Genomic DNA, 21,288 nt, shown 5'->3' on the forward strand with positions numbered 1-21,288 from the left:
GTTCCTACTCTCATCTCGGACCAGAACACTCAAGCAGCTGTAGAAGATGAAAATGATGGTAGCAGCAGCTCAGGAACATATATGGGGGCTCTGTCCAAGTTAGCATTTCATTTGGATCTGATTCTGCCGCAGCCTCAAACCTGGCTGAACTCCATCTCTCCCCAGATAGGAAGCAGACCATTCGCTTGCCATAAGGGCACATTTTACTGCCACCAGTCTTTGATGCCAGACTGAGGATGTGACAAATATCTGTGAGAAAATCAGCAAAAGAATCAGCTAGATGCAGTGTCAGGATGGTCTGAACATAGGATAGCTAAAAGTGATTTCTTTATTTTGTTGAAGATAAATTTAACACCAAGAATAAAAGTATGCAATATTTTCAATTTTTATTTCTTCTCCTTTTGAAATGGTCCCATTTTCTGCTTGAAATTTTTAGCAGTGGTCCAGCAAAGAAGTGTAGCATTTATGAATATTAAAATATAATATGCTGTGTATAATTAATTAATAAAGATATTCCTTGATGATTGTATGAAATGAGGTGATTGATTTTGCACTGGAGAGCATCTTTCCTTACAGGATACTTTTAACTACCCTGAGAAAAGATGATTAAAATGAAAATATGCAGCACTTAAAGAAATATTTTATCAGTTCTAAACATCAATAAATTTATACTATAAACCACTAATTCTTAAAAAGCAATGTAAAGTCTTTGGATGTTTTCACATCGCTGTGTTTCTCACTTTGCTGGTTGTGCAACTCTCAGGTTTTACTGCCCTTGAAATAGAACTGCGCTTACGCATCGATTGTGTACATACAGAGTGCTGTAATTTCATAGACGAGTACATAAGGTGCTGCCGTGTTACAGCTGAGCAACGCGTGTGCGAGTGGTGCTAATCTCCTGTTCTTTGGGAAGATTTCTGAAGGTTACTGTGCAAATGCTAACGACCTGTAGGCTTTTGCTTTGTTAATGGGAGGCGAGACCTCTTAACACTCTTGTCTTTGCAAGGAAAGGACTTATATTTTGCCAGTTATATTTTGCTTTTCCATATTTTGCTGTGATGTTCACAGATCTCTTGTTAACTTTATTGCAGTTTCTACTTGAAGAGCATTGCTGCAGGTTCCTCTATCTTTGAGCTAACATTTCTTCCCTCCGAGACCAGAGCGCCTGGTAACCTGCCCTGCACATCACTGAGGGACAGTCCCTCGTAGCTTCACATCTTTGAAGGTCCATCAAAATGGGGAGGTTAACTTCTCCAAGTGAAACTTCTAAGGAATTTTAAAAGCACAGAACATAATTACCTGAGCTGAAAATTTGCCAAGACACGGGTTGAAATTCCCACTCTTGCAAGTTTTCTATTAAAACTACTAGCCTGGCCCTTTAGTTGTCCCTTGGATTTTGTCCTGTGAGTCACCTTCAGCCTCATCTAAGTCACGTCTGGACTTGCAGTCCTTGACTGTACAAAGGGTATCTTCAGGGTGAGCTGTGTATGAATTTGAGGTATGTGCACATAATTGATCTCCAAGTAAGGATGAGGAGCAGCTCGTGTATAGCTGGGAAAAGGATGGGGAAGCATGCACTGAAAAGTAATGCTAGCTGGAACTCAGGGGTGACAGCTTTTTGGTCTGGCTGCAAAAGCACAAAGAAATCCAGTGGCTGGAATTTGAAGTTTGACAAATTCAGCCTAGAAGTAACACACATTTATTCTGAGTGATGAGGGCAGATAAATGCTATGTTTGCTATGAGGTGCTGGGTGGGACTTGCCATGTCTTGTGCTTTTTGAGATAAAGTTGAATGTCTTTTTGGAAGAAGTTACTTCCATCTGCAGGAGAGTTTCTGTGGCCCTTTGGAGTCAGGGTGAGGTATGGGTGTGTGTTTTCCTTCAGCTCTGTGCTCAGGGCACCTCTTACCCTTTTTCCTTTGCATGCTGTGGGCAGATCTGGGTTGCCTTTGCTGCTTTCAGCACATCCATCACCCTTAAAGTCCTACCTCACGAAGGTGATTATAATAAAGTCTTGTGCGTCAGGACTCCAGCAAGTCACCTGTAGGGAGCAGTATTTTTTTTCCCCCCTCCCACAATTAGCTGCATTTATTCTTTGTTTAATAACTGTTTACCTCTAAAGCCTGATGTATTCCATACTTGGAAGTGGGTTTCTGAAACAGGAGAGTACCAGTGCTCGCTCCTGAGCCATGTTGTTTTTGACTGACGTGGACATAGTCTTGTTTATCATCATGTGGAGATTGGAAGAAGTCTGTTAGGTCAGATAGATGTGAACGTGTGGTCACCTTTCCTGGGGTGTTTTTCTGCTGCCAGGTTCTTACCTGATTTCCTCTTATTTGCAGGGTCTTTGGTATTTAATGGAGTTAAATTGAGTTAATGGAGTGTTTAACTCTGGTCATCTGAGAGCTGAACTATTGTAATTTAACTGAAATTTTGGATTGAATGTAGAGCATCTGTGTAAAATGCGATAGCCTGTGGGGTAACTGAGATCGCGTGGCATAATCTCATGGTCTATTCTGTCTAGACACTGTGAAAACTATCTCCCTTCACTTTTATTGTCCAGATATTTTGATGAGCAGATTTCAGTCTAATCTCTTACAGAGAATTAGAATTAAAGTTAAATCTTCATTCTCTTTGGGCATTAAGTATGTGTGTTATTGACTGGTGTATAAGCACAAATCTCTCAAAAGTACTTGCAGAGAGGCCATGACCCCAAAAAGCTTCGTCTTGTGATTCCTACATACGTGTACACATGCGCGTGCGAGAGCACACCACTTTGGCATGATCCTTGTTAACAGAGGAGGAGTAAGTGGCAAGACCAGGAGAGCATCTTGAGTGAGTGCAGGAGATTGCAAGAGAAGAAACTGGCAGTACCTGCTGGTACTGCGCTGTATTTACGCATCCGAGTGGTCAGTGGAGACCCTTACTCCATGAAGGCACACGTTGCCTTCTTTTGAGCCCTCCTACTATTGTTGTTTTTAATGTTGTCTTCCAAAGGTTAAAAAAAAAAGGTCAAACCTTAAAGTCTAAGAGGAGAATGTTTACTACCAGGGTCGGTCCATCGCTAGGTGCTTATCTATATTTTGAGTTGCTAACAGGCGTTCTGTCTGACCTACTGGATGAAATAATGAAGTCTTTGTTTGTTCTCAGACATACAAAACTTCTAATATAAATTAGTTATCCTGAAAGCCAATATTCCTGATGCTTATTTCCATACTATTAGAATTGCAGAAAATCTGAAAGTAATATATGTCAATTAATATAAAATGTACAAATGGGTCTTTATTGAAAACGATATTTTTCTAATCTCTCGATTGTTTTTAAAAGCATTTATTTTTATTAACTAACAGACTTGCTTTGTTGGGCAGTTCATTAGCTGTAGAAATATTTTATTATTTGCACCAAAAGTCTGTAATAAAATTCTAGCGGTATTGTTTAGAGCTGATTTTTTTTCATAAAGCATTATGCATCAGGTAAATAGTCTGAATGTAAATGCCTACTTTAGGCAGGGTTCATTAACGGGTAGAAAAGATGCAATTTTGACTAGGAATGAAAAATAAAACAATGAACTATTTCCTGATGTAAAAATAATCTAATATTTCAAACTGGCTTGTACCAAACCCTTAAGGTTGTTAAATTTTAGATGTAGCTACTATTACTTTTACCCTACAGTGGACCAGTGTATAGTTTATAATATTCAATATTATACAGGCATATAGTGCTGAACAGTAGATCTTACTCAGCCACAAAACGCAAATGCTTGCTGATTTTAAGATCTGCACCGTGAAGTGGCAGCAGATCAGGGCTCTTTCTCTGGGGAATATGTGTATGAACTGGGACTCAGTGCATTCACTGTGTACATTGGCTTGTCAGGTTTCATGGTAGAGACCAGGTACTGACGGGTACCAAGATGAGACCATTGATCCATTTCTCCCCAGTGCTCAAATAATTGTTAGTAATTATAGCTTACATTTGCATGCAGCTATATATTAATAAGTTTCCTAAATTGGGTAGCAAGCAAAAGAAAAAATCCTGTCCTCACTACTCTCCAAGTGGTTCCTTTGACTCAGGGGGCACCTCAAGTCTGTGACATACGCAATAGATTTTTATGCCGGTGTTTCTCTATGAGGAGCTGATCAGGCTTTATTTTAAACTCAGAGAAATCTTTGATTCAGTATGAAATGCCTCTGTACCATCTAGTATCGTGGCAAATGCAGCCAAAGGCTAGAGATGACATTTATATGAGGTTTCCAGCAAATGACTGCCAGAGTAAAATAGCTGGGGTAAGTATAAACTGACTAAAGGGTTTTTCTTCCATTTTCTGCTGCAGAGGAGTAGTTGGGTATCCCAGAAGGTAGAATAATTTTTTCTGTTTTCTTAGTCTCCTTTTTTATGCAATTAAAGCTTAATCTCCTGTGTCATGTGTGGCAGACGGTTATCCTTGAAACTGGTAAGTAGTGTTACCCTCCTTTTGTGGATGGGGAGTCTGGGCCACCTAAGCTGGCTTTCTGAAAGCCATCAAGTGCTGGCACCACAGGAATCCTGTGGCCAGGAGAGATGAGAGAGGCATCTAGGAGTTCTGGTCCTTAAGCCTCGCTCACCTCTGGTGCTTCTTTCTCCATGAACTATGTGGCGCTGTCTATAAAATACGAAATACCCCTGTGGAGGACTGAAAACCTTGCTGATACTCCCACTCAAAACCCATTGAGACCAAGGACTTCTAAAGCTTCTTGCAAAATTTGCTTTGTGCTGCAACCTGAGCATATGTTCAGCTTGCCTGTTGGGAAAGAACTTTCTCCAGAAATTCGGAAACTTTGATTACTTATTCTCTGAGTTGAAGAGGTGTCAAAGAGAGGACCAGATTTAGGATCTGTTCTTCATCCTGCAGTTTCAGCCTCCTCCTACACCCAGGTGGGTTTAAATCCCCCTTCTCAGCATGTCGCAGCTTCAGGTGAACTTGCCCTGCTGGCTGTAGTACTTAACCAGGGAAAACAGAGGGAAATAACCTTTACAGCCTCCACTGTACAAATCCAGCAGCTTCTATCACTGAGTGTGCTAACCCTTTAGTTAGGGTTGTTGTGCATGGACCAACATGGCTCCCAAGGACATAGTCTGTTTTCTGGGTGAAAGAATACATTTCCCTTCTCCCCTCTTATCATTACGTCATAGAGCAAAACAGATCCTTGGGATACCATCCAGTCTGTTGGGTAAAGGGTATGTTTCCTAATTTCATTGCAACTCAGTAGTGAAGCTTGTGAAATAATAATATATATACTGAGGGCTCTGTGGGGCACTGCAGTGAAGCAGTAGTTACTTCTCATAAAGTTTTTTAATAGGATGTGAGCTCCAGGATTCAAGGGAGAGAACATTAATGTCCTTTTCAGAACGTTGTGGAAAATAAATACTGTGCAGCACCAATCTCTTGGCAGTTTCAAAGAATGTCTAAAGAGGATCATTATGAGACCATTTATGATGGGAACATGACTCCATTGCAAGTCTTTGGAGTCTCTGCTGGGATGTTGTTCCTACTACTTGAGATTAGGAGAGGAAAGCAATTTCAATAGAAGTCTGTGGAGACCGTGTGGCAATTACATTACTGACAATATCAGTATGATTTTAGTGCGAGTCTCTGGAGACCCTAACTTCTCAGTGAAGTGAAATGCATCATGCCCATACAAATGATATTATTGTTTGAAATAAACCAGAATAAGTTAAAGCTAAACAAGTACTGGAATAATAGGAGCATTCAAATCAATAAGACTTGTGGCGACTTAGGCAAGAAATGCCACCCACAGCTGAGGTCCTTCACCCCCTGCGTGCCCCAGACGGTAGGTGGGTGATGAGTTCTCTGAAGTCCCAGACAGAAAGACTGGCTTATTTAGGTGTCTGTATGGTTGATGGCAAGTTTAGAGAGGGAACTGTACAACTGGGTTGTGTTTTACTGAGCTCCTGCTCTGCCAGTAGTGATTTGTGGGGTCTGGAAATGGCAGAAGGTGAAGCTGTCAGTGCCAGCAGTCTGTCAAAACGAGACTAAGGAAGGAGCTGGAGGTAAAATCGTAGTCCTGAATGAGTGCAGCTTCTGGCCTCATGGCAGTGGTGAAACGATGACTGGTTAAAACCATCTGGCTTGGACAGTGGTTGAAGTCTGCTGAGGTCAGAGAAGCAGTTTCCAGGCTTTGCTTTTCTGAAAGTACACCAAGACTGTCCTTGCTTTTGCTAGTGTTACGCAAAGCCTGCTCCCTGGGAGGCTATCGTGGTGCGCTGCAAAAAAAAGATACTTGTGCCTCCGTTGCCAGTGGCTGGGGGCTGAGCGAGCCCCCCTGCTTTTCCTCCCCATCAGTCACCCAGGACCTTCCTTTCCTTTTTCCTTGAACCGCTTTACAGAGGCTGTGAAGCGAGAGCTGCAGCATATCCAGGGCTGGAGGAAGGCAGTCTGAAGCAGCCAGGGTAAAGTGCAGCGTTTGCATTTTATTGATTCTTACCTATTGATTCCAATGGGATGAAGTGCTGGGAAAGAGAAGTGAGGCTGGCAGGCAGACAGGAGCTCTGGCATCAGAGGCGGGCCAGCCCCGCACGACAAGAGCAAAATTATATAAACACCCCGGATATTGCCTACATCGAATCTAAGAAGCAGCAAAGAAAAGGAATGCTGTTCCTGGAGAGGGATGAGATTTACCGAGATTTAGTTTGCATTTGATCACCTCTGCAGATAAAATGGGGCAAGGCAAATACGTGAGCGTTTTGTGACAGATTGCCCTGTGCCAGCTACATTTATGGTGCCATTTCGTGTAAGCTGGAGGGTGACAAAATGTAAATCTACATTTCCTCGCATAGGACATGATTCTCGTTTCATGACTCAGAGGTGGGAATGAAGAGATATGCCATAGCCTGACCTGCCAGGTAGGAGGACGATGTCTGAAGGGGTACTGAATATCCAGAATATATATTGAGTGCACAGAGTCTGTGCTATACTCAATATGCTCTATATGAATCATTTTATTGGAAAGGCTAAGCATATACTGAGGAAAATATGCTCAATAAGACTATTGATCTTATTAAGAGTTTCTCTGCAGATACATGTATATATAATCTCAAACAAAGCTGCTCTTCTGATTGTGGCCAGTTTATTACTGGCTCATTAAAAAATGTTCCTTGTGCACTCCATCTCTATATACATTTTGGAGATGAAGGCGGCACTGAATCATCTTTTGGGCCCTCTGGATGCTGCTGGAGTCAAAAATACCCTGATGTAACTCACAGTCCTGAGGGCTTGCTGGAATCCCGGCGGCCGTCCCCGTGCAGCATCTGCTGCGACCACCGGCCTCGGTGGCTGGAGTGACGGGGACCTTTCTCTCTGGGCAGAGGCTGGGGACACCGCTCTTCCCAAGCCTTCGGGGAAGGAAGGGGCTGAGCTGGCACATCTCTGATGGGGAGCCCGAGTCCAGTGTTAGCAGCTTGAAGAAAACTATGTGAAAGAAGCAATGTTGGGAAGCCCGTTGTGTCCAGCGCTCGTGCTGCAGCTAGCAAACAGAAACCTTGACAAATGACCTTCTCACTTCATTTTCTGCCTCATAATTAATTTTGGAGCTCCCACATAAAATCAGTCAAGTGCCAGGACAGTTACTCTCTGTACAACCCTACAGAAACCACAGCCCCAGCCTGTGGGGATCCCCAGCAATAGCTGTCAGCAGTGCTCCCACCACAAATTTGTACCAGCTCTGGCTCTGTCCCGTGCTCCCAGTGCCTTTGTTTTCCCTTTTGCTCCTCATCTCCCAGCACAGATTTCCCCACAGCTTTTTTTTCTGACTGCCAAACACATGCTTTTGCAGAAACAGTGAGAGATCTGTCTCTCCTCCCTGCTCCCCACTTCTCCTCTCTAAATCCACCTTTCCTGTCTCTTAAAGAACCCGCAATTTCAGACACGGTGGGATTTTGAACATGGAAGTGGATCTGATTGTAAACAAAAGGATAGTTGACTTCATTGCATGAAAAAGAAATGCAAAAGATTATAAAAAAGATAGAAGAAGGAGAAGGAAGATGGGCTTTTTTCTCCCATTTGAAGTGATGTTAATCAAAGGGCTATGAGTAACAGAGCAAATAAAGTCATTTGAATGGTATGTTCCTTCCATCCTGCAAAGTCTTCTATGCTTAAATTTAAGGATATACTAACTTTTATTAGATACTAACACAAACTCTGTGTGGGGAAACATACTTGAACACAGGGTTTTAATTTCTTAATTTATTTCTTTAAACGCTTAAATTCCCCTTTTATTCCTGCATATTGATTTCCCTTGCTTAGTGGTTTATAGGTTTACTGGAAGAGAAAATAATGTAGAATTTGCAAACCATAGCCTTGCTTCTGTTCATATTGTAGAAGCAAAAAGCAGAAAGAAAAAGTGAAATGATTTTATCCCACTGCTTCCCTCTCTCCTTTCCAAGAATGAACATTAGAGCAGACAATAATGTGACAGCATGGTCGAGCAGTGGAACACTTGGCCAGGAGAGGTCCATGCTGGTCCCAGCTGCCGGGGTTGCTGATCTGGTTTGCATGGATGTCTCTTGGAAAGACACAGCGTGACATGACCTCCAGCCTTGCTGCTGCATGCTCTGCTCTATTTTCAGCCATAAACTTCAGAGTTCCTGCTCTTTCTAAGACCATACGTGACCCAACATTCAAAGGTGAGATCCTGCCTACACAGTAAGACATTAGAGTTAAGGATATGCAATTTGAAAACGCTGTTGCCTCTAATTTCATCTTTCTTGTTATCCTGTATTCATTTTGAATGCTCTTAAATAATTGTGGCCTTTTGCTTAACAAAAGAAAACAATAGGCCTATGGTTAGGTTTAAATGCAAGATACAATTAAAAGCTCAGATCTCTGATGTGGCACTTTAAAAATCCCTCTGTAGATGGAAGGAGGTTTCTTTTCCATTGGGAACTCTGCATTATTTAGTAGCTTTTCCTTGCAGGACAGATCATTTCAAGGCTTTATGATTATATAGAGGATCAGACATTTCTGTGGCCTGAATTAAAGCAAAATAATCACCAGCTCCACGAAACTTTGTCGTTTCCTGGACAGGCTTTTTTGTTTCCTTGCCTTCTTGTCCCTGAGCAGATTCTTTTTCCTGAACCCTCTTTATTTGACATGCTTTTTCTTCCTGGAGTGCATCTTCGATTGGTTCCCTAGTGAAGCAGCTCATCCAACTCAAAGAAAATGAGAGTTTCAGTTGGCTGTTCCACTGCCTCCTGTCGTGAGCACCCAGGTGTCTGCACCCCAAAACCCTGGCTCCCAGAAACCACAGCAACTCTTTTTTCTATTCAAGTAAGAAAACCAGTTAATTTCGCCATATGGTGTTCATGGTGCTCATATTTTTCCGCTGCTCACTAACATCTTTCCTCTAGGTCAAACTCTGTAAATTTAGAACTTCTTCGCTTTTGTTTATTTTGCTTTGGTTGGTTTCGGTTGGTTGCTGGCCTCTGTCCCTCCAACCGAGCAGTGCTTTTCTAGTACTTCTTCAGTCTTCTTGAAAGGATCAGGCACCCCTCAGTGCTTGTATTGGTCCCTGGGGTGAAGAGGTATGTCTCAAACTGACATTCAAAAACTAAGTTATTTTGGGGAGGAGCAAAGCATTGTGCATTTTACATCTCCTTTAATACACAGAACATTTTGGCATATGCTGGACTGTTTGGTTTGAAAGAGAATATTTGTACTGAACAAAAAGACTTCATTTCTGCAGTGACTGAGACTTTCCAAAAGTGGTGGTTCTTTGTAAAGTACTTCTCCCCCCCAGGTTTTTTTCCGTGACATTCTGAATCGTGGTTGCCAACTGCTGTTTCTGGTGGTGGGATGCTGCCTGAGCCCGGGTGGGCTCGGTGGCAGCCTCACATCCGCAAGCCGTAAATGATGTATGAAATGCAAAATCCTCGCTTGCCCTGCGTGCGGGGAGGAGGGAGACGATGCTTTGCTGCCACTGGTTCTCTGTTCTCTTAGCTGAAACTCCTCAGCGGAGAATCATTAAAAAATAAGTACAATGATAAGGCAAAAGAAATGACAGCTGGAAGACATTGCAAAACTGCAGAACAAACAAACGTGAGAGCCAGTTAGGGCCACCTACCACTGCCCGTGGCTGGCTACATGAAATGACTGCCAGGCTCCCTTCTTCTCTGACTTGATTCTTTTTGTTTTCCCGGGGAACTGTGCTTCATATCAGCCATAGCACCTGCTTGAATCCATCTATTTATCTTTTCTTTTAATTAAGAAGTAATGTCAGTGGGATGAAAATAAAACCTGACAGGATGAAGATCTCCTACTGTATTATAAAAACAATGTGAAGGTGAAACTGAGATGTTTATTTTTGAAAGCAAGAAATCATCTTCTAGTGGCAAGATCCTATTACTGGGAGCTTATTGTTGTTATATTAATGAATGAAAAATACGTACGATGAAGTGAACAACGGGAGATCTGACCAGACAACCAGAAACTTAAGCTTCTCACACAGGCGAAGGTGCAACTGAGGCTAGTGGTTGACTGCTATTTTTGGACAGCCTGTCCCGGCTGGCTCAGAGAGGATTTTGTTCTGAGTTAGCTGGCCTGAAGAATTGCCAGAGACCCCTGGTAAGTGATGAGGGTGTCAGGTCCTTAATGTTCTTAACTCCCATTGACTGCAGTGGAGCCGACGATGGATAAGAAGGCAGCATGGACATCTCTAAGGCCTCTGGAGCTGAACCCAGAGTTGTCTATCATCAGGCACACCAGCTTCCTTGGCGTTGCCTGCAGAGGGCTGGTTGCTCAACAGTGGGAACCAAAACCTTCCAGCATCCTGAGGAGAAACACACCTGCATACTCAGCTGCTTACTGCAATAGGAGATGCAGAGGACAATAATTTTCTTCTTAGTCTTGCCTTTCAGACTATTTACTGATAGCTGCCAGGAAGGGTCTCGATCTGCTCAAGGTGTGCAGCTTTTTACTCTCTCCTCAAGGTGGGTGCTCGCACCTTTCCTTGGACAAATTACAGGAGAGCTGAAAAAACCATCTCCGCTTCTGCAGTGTAGCTGAGTGGTCAGAGGATTTGGCCATGGTGAGATGTTTGAGGGTTTGGGTTGTCTTTTTATTTTCTTGTGGGGTTTCCCACCAGTATGCCCACCCTCAGGAGCATGGCTGCGGCAGTGGGCTACAGGCTGGTCTAGGGGGGCAGATGGGCAGCGAACAGGACATCTTCCACACCCTGCGCATCCCCACCGAGCTGAAGGGCTGCCCAAAACTTCTCCAGAGCAGGGCAGCCAACCAGCAGGGCGTAAAGACGGGCAGTGATTAGAGCAGATGGGTAGGGAACTGTGTGTTCCTGCTCACAGGAATATGTCTGTATTTTTAATGTAAATCACTCTTGGATACAATGAAGAATAAAGCATTGTGATCAGTTAGCAATGACCTATTTAACATTTAAACTGGTTGGCACTTATTTCAGCTCGTTTATGAGTCCTTAATGAGTTTAATGAGTTCTCTTGGATGTCAGCATTTACTACTAGCGTAGCTTTATGGCCGTGGATTCAGGAGATGTGAGTGGCTGGCTTCGTGACCTTGGGCAATGCCCTGAAAGTAGTGGTGCCTCAGTTTCCCATAAATAGGATGATGCGAGATACCTTTCATGGCTGCTTGCACTGTGAACTATATGGGACAATTATTTTATTACATTTTGTTTGCGTAATACCCGGTATAATGGGCACCAGGCTTTCTGTAGGGCCTCTAAATGATGCTATTTTTAAAATGAAAGATGATCATTAAGAAAAGCAGCATAGCATGACAGGGACACACATATATATGTATGGTCTTATCTTAAAGAAGACAGAAAAATAGCAGTGTCTATTAGTCAAAGTGATGCAGTCCCAGGACACCACAGCAATTATTTCATTTGTATTACTCTCTGTCCGTGTGAGAACCCATACCTGCTTTCCAGATTTTCAAACAGATAAGCAATTTTTTAATTGATGCTTAGCCTGAATATATCTAATGTCAGCCAACTGTTGTTAATAGGAGCTATTATAACATAAAAGTGCTGATATTTTAAATGTAGTTGGTCAATCCCTGCAGGACTATACATTCAGGCCTCTTCTACAAGGTTGTATTAGTCATTTGACACTGGTGCTGAATTTATGTTGTCAGATCCATGCCAGCTATTGAAACTTGACAACTAATTCTGGATAAGACTGATTGGAATTGATAAACCCTCTTTTATTTTGGGGCGAAAAATTGGAAGTGGCTGCTAGTCCAAATAGAATCTCTTATCTAGTATGGCATGATGGCATTTAATGAAAAACATTCAAACAAATCTACTCTTGGATTGCCCTGAAGATAGAGAGTTGCAGAGTTGGATGCAATTCAAATCAGTAGTTCTTTATTTTGCATAACTTTGGGGCATGCCGAGACGTTTCATCAGTACCTGATGTCATTAACTCTGGCGGTCACCGCCTAAATGTCTTGCTCCTCACGTGTATGAAACGTTATATTATTAGAGGAATGCTTGGAAGAGAAGAAAATATGTTTGTTTGTTTTGTATTCTTTGCATGTGCTAATAATGACACCTTAAGTTATTAGGACTGAAACAAATTTCGAATTCAAATGTCATTTTGCCTTGTATAAAAAGCATTACCTTGGGCTTGCAGTATTACAGAGACTTTGACGTTGAAAATTTGTTTATTTTTAAACACTGGCTGTAGCTCGGCACTCTTATTTTTTTCATGCGATACCCCTAAACAAGCTAAAAAGCTGCACCGAAGGTGGTGTACACTGTCAGGCCAGCTCCTCCTGCTGCAGCTCTGCTTGTGGCCCTGGAGTGGCATTACTGTCCGGTTATGGCCACCCTAGGAAGCGACGGTGAAAAATTAGTCCAAGTTTAACTCTGTGACAAGATGTCTAGGTGGCCGTGGTGCTGGGTTTGGCCGGTGCCTTGCTGCCTTGTCATACAGGCAGAGCTGGTGCCAGCGTGTCTGTCCCTGCTGTGTGGACGGTTCCCGGGGAGCACGGGAGGACCAGGGATCAGAAGGCAACTCAAGCTCTGTTGGCAGTTTTAAAAATAGGAGGGATATCAGCAAGGCTTGACAGTGTCACCTTCAGCCCCTTCATGACTGAGCAGCACTGCGGTACGTGTGATGCTGTGGGGCTGCGTTATGTTTTCCAAGCAGCGCTCCCATTTCGAGGACTGTCTGCCCAACTTTGCAAGGAGAATGGGCTTTCACAGGGTTGGCTTTTTTTGGTTTGGCTTTTCAGTGTGATTTGCATCATTCTTCAGTACTGCAGTATATTCTAAAATATTTGACGCATTGTTTCCTCTTGTAAATACCTGTAAGTAAGGGATTGCCTTGGATGCTGTCATGTGGTGAACACTCAGTGGACTAACTCCCCACTAATTGTGAGTCTGCTCTCCCAACCATGCCTACGTTGTTCCAGTAGCAGCAAACCTAAATTAATGTTATTTAAATTGGCGCATAGAAACTAAGCTATGGAGAGAAGCTAAGCTTAGATCAGGAAATAAAGCACAGACTCAACCTCATGCCTAGTGCTTCCAAGGAGGGTGGCTCTGAAGGCATCTCAGCAGGGATAGAGAGGACCACAGTAAGGTTCAAATGTGGGGCAGCCAGTAGGCAGCTATAGGAATAGGGACGTAAGTGGGATTTAGGCAGGCTGAGTTTAAGCTTAGGAGAGTAACTCAGCCTCTGGGATGGCCTTCGGATAGGGGAATCACCTGAGGCTGAGCAGCATGTCACATATTTCAGCCTGCCTCATCCTTCCCTCTTCAAGACCTCCCTCACTCACAGTGACAGTTTGGCCACTATCCCATTTCCCCAAACCTTGGCAGTGAAGGTGAATCTCTCAGAAGCTGCAGACGATCTATCGGTGTGTCCCTCCAGCCTGGCCCTCACCCTCTCTTTTGCCTACCAGACTGCGAGGCAGAAAAGTTTGACAAATTGTTGTCCACTCAAAGGTTCCCAAGTTCTTTTACTCACTTCTATTTTTAGACTGATTCCCTTTGCTTTTTTTCATTGTGCTACATTTTGCCAGATTTCTGCCCAGAGGAAATTTTTATAGCTCAATTTTAAAGCCCTTGCAATTGAGGATTTATCCTGGGAATGACACAATCCAACTGGAGTAGCACAAATGGCACAGCACTGAAATAAAAGGTTATCAAGACTGTAATTTATTTGTTTAGGCCACTCAGAGTACAAAAATGCCTCTTATTTCTTCAGCTCCCTGAGTGGGTTGCAGCACGGTGGATGCTTTCAGACTGTCTTGCTCTCTCCGTCAGTCACTTTCTCCACAGCAGCATTTTTCAGGAAGCGCAATTAAAAAGCTGTTTCCCGATAACGCCCTCCCCCTGCCTCCATCCCGTCCCTTCCCCCTCAAAATCCCTGCTCGGGTGCATGTTGTTTCCTCCTTTCTCATCCAGGTGACTCGGGGGTGACAAAGGGTAATGAACTCTCTTCATGTCTTGTTATATGGCAAAAGACTGAAACAGCAAAGTGGCAGGCTTAATCTCCAGCAGTTAGGGTGAAAAAGAGAGGCAGGATGTGAAACCACTTAAAATATGTTTCCATGTTCTAATATACATTTTGAATTTATAGAGAATTGACTCGTGCCGTTTGTTCAAAGCCAGAAAATGCATGTGGTCTGCAGTTGAACTTATCACACTATAATAATGTGCCAGGCAATTTTCAGGAGTGATGGATACTGTTTTTCACGAGTCCTTTCTGCTGAGCTGATTCAAGGCCAGCCACAATAAAACCGGTGATGGTCATTAGCGGTGCCCCCTGCAAAGCTATTCAGTTAGGAGCTGGCAGGTGGAGGGAAGCGGTGGTTTTTGTGACCCTTCCTTGCTGGCAACTCTTTGGACCTAACCACGGAAGAAGATGGCATGCCCCTGGGGGGTAAAACAGGGCAAGGAGTGATTAGTCTCTAATTGGAAGACAACCAAAGGGCTGTAGGGACTGACAAAGAGCTGTGATAGTTCCTTGCTAAGCGTAGGGAAGTCGTGGTGCACTGCAGGTGAATTCACACAAGAGGGGGAGGTAACCCAGCTCCCCAGTGCACGTGGGACACGCTGGTGCCATCAAGGACTTCTGAGGAACATCTCATTTCCTCCCGGCAGGGAACAGCACGTGTTGGTCGGGCTGCCCTTGTCACCGTGGGCAGCGGTGCCTGGGTGGGGGCAGATGTGCCGCCGGCTCTGGGGTAGGAGGAGGAACCAGGTGCTGAGGATGGTGGAGGCACGGGGGAGAGTGGGTTTTGGGGGGGCAGGAAAGTTTTACCTCCCCTTGGCTCTATCTGCAGCAAATTAAAGTTTGGTGACACCATCTGTGCCACTGGAAGGTCCAACACCATAAGTGCAAGTCTGGCCCGGTGCTCTGCCCACACAGCGGTGCAGTGGTCGGCACGGAGCACGGGGTGCCAGGATGTGCTGAGAAGTCACCTCCTGAATGCTGGTGGGTTTGTGATGGAGAGCTTTCCCTACTTAATTGCTGGGAGACCGCTTGGAGAGTGGGGATGGGAAGAGACTTTGGAGGACGAGGAATCCAGGATTTGCCTTGCACAAGGAGCATGATGTGCCACTTTTTGACAGATGGGTATTTGGAAGAACTGGAACCAAGTGAGTCAGGGCTCCTTCACCTCTGCCAGTGAGGGATGTGGGCGGCTGAGAGACCACCCGAAGGAAAATTCTTTCCTGCTTTCTACCACTCTTGGAATAGACTATTTTGTGTGCTATCTAATCTTTATAAAAATTTTTGAAATCTTTCCACATAACCTCCTGGCTTTTTTCTTTCCTCTGATACAAATTTATAACCAAAACCCAATGCATCAAATATAGAAAAAGATAAACTTTCTTTTCAGTTTGTTCTGTACATGCCAATGAATAGTCTAAATCAGAACCTGCCACTGAAAGATGCTTTATTCCACAAGTAGCCCCCTCCTCACTCCTCTGCCCGCTGCCTGAGGGAGGGGATCTAGAGTCTGTTTCAGCACGGTTGTAGGCACCCACCACCATGCGTGCACAGACTGTTTGTTTGCTCCGTCAGGTGAAGCGATGCTCCTCACAGGCTTTTGTGCCAGTGTCAGGCTTTTCCCACATGAGCAGGTACCGCCACTGCCATCTGGGTAGGTCCTAACCGTGTAGGATGAGCGCATGGAGGAACCAGAACAGTGGAGGGAGATCTGCTCTGGGAGTCCCAGCAGGAATTTCCCCCTCTCTGCAGCTCACAAATCAGAGTTCACAGCCACTGTGCGTATACAGGCATGCCTAGTACCCACCTATATAAGATACTTGGGAAACACCACATTTATCAGACCAGAGTTTGGCCCTTGTGGCCACTGATCTTATTCCCTTAGCAGGAGGCAGAGCACGAGTAGAGACACTTTGAGACACAGCAAATAAATAACAAAAGGACTCTTCAGGTACCCTTCATTTTTAAGAAGTAATAGTGGCTGAAGTCTGTGAGAATATGATAAGTATCAAACACTTATTTTTCCAACAGGATGACAAATGTGTCTGGTTAAAAAAGGGTAATTGGGTAATGTGGAGTACAATAATATCTGAGAGGTCTCCCATTTCTTTTTAAAGAAAGGTGCAAACTGTAATGCATGCAAGCTAACATACAGTGGGAAAATGACTCTTTCTCAGAACATATGCTGGCTTCTAACTAGTGTCTCCTAGAAATATTTGGGCAACTAGAAAGCAAATGTAAAATCTTAATTCAGTTGTTTTGATAAGCACATCAGTCATTTTATATTGCTCCAAATTTTAAAACTTTTGAGATTTTTCACTACTTTTAGGATGCTGTGGAGATTACAGAACCATAGCCTATATGTACTAGTCATAGAATCATAGAATACCAGGTTGGAAGCGACCTCAAGGATCATCTGGTCCAACCTTTCTTGGCAAAAGCACCGTCTAGACAAGATAATACAGTAATTTGAAAAGAAGTACTAAAGATAAAAATGCCGTCATTGTTTCTGCCACTAGAATAGCTGGACCATCTCCACCCCAGTGCTGGGAGATGTTTGCTGGCTGGGTAGGGCAGTTTCCAAGTCTCTGAATGTGTGTATTACGTACTCCAGAAGGATGATTGAAGCGTTGCAGCAGAAGGAAGCTGAGACTCCTATGTACAGTAGTGCAATGCTGTCTGCTGTCACAGGGGAGGACCATAAACGTAGTGTCCTGTGTCTGCCTGCTAAGGACTCCTGTACTGTCCCTTCTGATCTGCAAACTACGCATGCATTTCTGTCTCTTCCCCTCAAACTGATATTTTTATGTGGATATCACACAACAAAGATTCTGAATTTTGCTGCTTTGGATTCAGCTACAAATAAGTTTTCCTTTTGTATTTTTTTTTCTCTCGTGGTATAAGGACAGGGAGCTGGGTTTGCCCTAGTTTTGTGTATCACTTCTTGGATAGAGATAGTGGCACAGGGGCTACACAGGTGGCCTGCACATGCTCCGAAACCATTTGCTTGGGACTTCCTGACATCCGCATCGGTGGCTGTAGAGATTTGTACATCCGAGGCATCTGGCCAAATTCCTCTTTCTTCACCTGGAAATAAACTTCCAGGTGGAACAAGAGGTCTTGCCTGGGGAAGCTGGAACATACGGCAGCCCTAGATGAAGGTTAAATTGCATGATTTGAAAAAAGATCCTAATGCTTGCAGAAGTGCTACTTAAATCCCCACTGCCTAAAAATCTGTCCATGTGCTTTTTGGAGGTAGGGGTGTGTGTACAAGCGTGAAAACTGACATTTCACACCCATTCTGCACTCTGTGTTGGCTGTGACATTTCCCATAGGCCATACACAAAAGATTTTCCAAAAAAAAGATGCACTTACTTGTCTGCTTGTTCAATGTTCCAGTGTGGGTCTGGGGTCCTACTCAGCACTTTTATGTATACTCTTGAAAAATAGTAGCTCTGAGATGGGAAAAAGGTACTGGTGATTACAGTGTAATAGCCAAAGGACCCTACCATCCTATCTTGCTTTCCCTGCCTCTCTGTTCCCGTGTATCCAATACCGGTAATGAATACAGAACAGAAAACTCAGGCTCGCTGCAGGTTTCTAGGGGCTCCATGTGGGCAAAAGTAACACTTCTGAGATCTTTCTGCAAAGAATACCGTACAAAAGCCAGGGATTATACGGTATTTGACTGTCTGCCAATGTCAAAGGCAATCAGAGCTTATAGAGTTCCGATGTATAAATATTAGGGACAAAAATATTCTATATGATTTCTCTGCAGTCACTCACCCTGTACCGATGCATATAGGAAAAAAAAAAAAAGAACATTTCTCCTTCCTATAAAATGCTTTTGGATACTGAAAAAATGAAGGCTGTGCAATTGCCTAAGTAATATTGTGTGTCAAGATCCATCCTCCTCTTGCTTTGCAAGTGGGAGATTTTTCCTTTCTCTGTGCAATGGCTAGAGTCTTTACTATACCTCTACATTTGCTTTCTATCACCTGAATGTGGCCCATTTTTGCTGACATTGTGGTTTTAAAATATTTTCCTAAGTTATTTTAAATGCAAAAGAGCATATTGATTTTTAAAGTATTATATTGTCATTTTTCTGTTTTATTAAAAAACAAAACCAGCACCAGCTTAACATATTTCACAGCTTGCATCCTGGGCTTGAAAGTTCTGCAGATACAAATATGGGCACGAAGGAGAAAAAAAACCCGTATTGAAATGCAAAGGATCAGTATTACTAGATGAGGAGAAAATTAGCATGACAACTGTTTTACTGCTAAAACTACCTTGCCCAGTATATTTCTTACTCTCTGATTGAAGATGAAATAAAGTTCTCTCATCTTGTTTGTGTTGCTGATTTGTTGGATATTTATCGATTTACAGATCATAATGCACAATTTTTTTCCCATCTACAGCAAGATTATTCTGTATCTGTCATGCTTTCTATGAGTAACTGATTTTCTATGATCTGTAAAACTGGTTTGTACCAATAGTCGCTAGTCATCAGCGTTTCCAAGGGGTTTCTTGAAAGATATTCATTCATTCTGCTAGGCATCAATGAATTACAACTGAGTACTAATATAGCACCATCAGATTTTCTGTAAAACATGAAGGAACAGATTTAGGTGCAGGTACGTTTCTATTGAATACATAAACATCTTTTATATCTATCGTATGACTTAACTGTACTTCCTGGAAAAATGAAAGTACCAGATCTTAGGGGAAAAAACCCCCGAGGTATTCATCGTCCTGATTAGTTCTTGTGCTGTTGAGAGCAATAACATCACTGGGGTTATTTCCATGGTTTTTGATGGTGCTACTCTGTTCAGGAGGGCCTAGGATCAAAGCAGTATCTGGCAACATCATCCATCCAGACAACAGAGATTTGACACAGCAGGGCTATAGGTTGTGACTGCAGCTTCACTACTTAGCGTATCCATCCCTATGCATGCAAAGAGAGGCAGAAACAAATGTGCCTCTAAGTAGTTTCTGATTTTCTTGTGATTCGGCTAGTTCCTGTGCTTGCCCAGAGACTGTGTTCGTCAGATGATCTGAATTTTGCTTGAGCCCTGACCTTAGGAGCTGTTGGTAGGAAACGCACAGACTAGAGCATCAACCTTACCTTCACGTACTTAATGTGCTGGGGAACAGAGGTAGTTGCAGCTATTTATTGCCTGAGAAATCTCGTTACGCAGGAAATATCCTCGAGGTTGAGGTCTGCTGTCTTTAAGCCTCTTTATGCTACAAGAGCAACAGAAAAGGCCTTAGGGCACCAGAGAAAATTTGATCCATTCTGTTTAGCAGAATTGCTCTACAGCATCTTAGTAGCCATAGTTAAAGTCACTGCCAAAGTCTACTAATGCTCTTTTATCAATGGTGCTATTGAGAGCTCAATTAAGTATTGCACAGTTCTATTTCAGTTTATCTTCAAACAATGCTAAATCTGTGGAAAAGATGCTGACACTTACTGTGGCGTAATTTGTAACTAAAATTTTGATGATTTTTATGACCTGACAAGACTATGGTTTTTAATTTAGCTGAAGAAGACACCTATGGCTGCGAGTGCGGGGTGTTCATCCTAAATGACTTCTCTTTAATAGGTTTTCTAATCGTGAGTGCAGAAATACAGCTTTCTTGTAGATGCTTACAAGGTGCAGTAAAGCAGCAAACTGAAATTAATGCCAGGTTCCAGCCTCTGCATTCGTATGACTTCAGTTCCACATGTCTCTTTAAAAGTCTCCTTATAACAGCTGAATTTTTCTCTAAACGATTAAGAAGTATTATTGGTAAATGGCTTCTTGTAACAGTCTTCTATTGGAATTTTTCATTCTGTACGATGGTCATTTCAGGAAAGTACCAAACTGAATCATTCATTTTGTCTTTGAAGTGTTTCAGACCTGGCTGGAGCATTTGCTTTTTTGTATATTGTTTCAGAAGATAGTGTATGGATTAATTAATAGTGAGACATTCGAATTCTTAAACACCACAGAGCTCAAAAGTCCCTTTTCCCATGCCCTAGCACGTGATGGGTTTCAGTTAAAGGACCTAATCCTGGCAGGCACTGAGCTCAATACCCCGCAGCAGGAGGTCATCCTATATCTTTACAAGGTGTTAGCTGATTAGATAAATATTTGGTCTAAAGGTGATTCAGTTTCATTTCTGCATTTTTGTCTTTTTCTGGGATGTTATAAAAAAGCTTCTTACTGTGTTTTGTTGAAGGACTTTGAGGAGGAGCGTGGCACACAGGGAGGGAGGGTGTGCTGCTCATGAAGGAGGGGAAGAAGGGGGGAGATGTGAAGGGACAGTGATAGAGAATGCGGGCTAGGCAAGGCAGCGGGAAGACGTACCAGCAGCCAGGACATCAACGCACAGGCACGGTCAAAGCTGCACAGCTTTCGAAGTGAAGGTGAACTGCTTGAGCTTAACGTGGAAGGGAAATGAGAGGAGATCTCAGTAAGAGAGAAGTGCAGGGGATATTAGAAATAGTTTTTGGTTTGTTCCCCTAGGTCACTTCTTATCCCTTTTTCATTATTTCAGGTAATTGGCTATCAAATGATCTCAATTTTGGTACAGTCTTGTGTTGTGGCAGCTGTGAGGTCTGTGTGTTTCACCTCCTCCATTTTAAGGCTTTGGAAATGTTCATATACTTTGGTTTGTATTTGCTTGTAACTGGCTTTGTTGAAAGAGAGAGTTGGGGTTGTTCAGCCTGGAGAAGAGAAGGGTCCGGGAAGACCTTATAGCAGCCTTCCAGTACCTGAAGGGGCCTACAAGAAAGCTGGAGAGGCACTGTGTA

General features: G+C 43.1%; 1 protein-coding gene across 3 annotated transcripts in view; it reads left to right on the forward strand.

The window, feature by feature from the left end:
* PPARGC1A (PPARG coactivator 1 alpha) overlaps positions 1-21,288 on the forward strand; it is a 372,497-nt gene that overhangs the window by 147,419 nt on the left and 203,790 nt on the right. Inside the window, exon 1 of one of the 3 annotated variants that reach the window (XM_075752397.1) lies at positions 1,465-1,498. The exons of 1 other annotated variant lie outside the window; for it this stretch is intronic. The gene's annotated coding sequence lies outside the window, so the exon portion shown is untranslated. Of the gene's footprint in view, positions 1-1,464; positions 1,499-1,803; positions 1,861-21,288 lie in introns of those variants that run through there. One more of the 3 variants, XM_075752399.1, reaches the window with a different exon arrangement.

This window comes from Balearica regulorum, chromosome 4 (genome assembly GCF_011004875.1).
Source record: "Balearica regulorum gibbericeps isolate bBalReg1 chromosome 4, bBalReg1.pri, whole genome shotgun sequence".
NCBI classification, from domain to species: Eukaryota; Metazoa; Chordata; class Aves; order Gruiformes; family Gruidae; genus Balearica; species Balearica regulorum.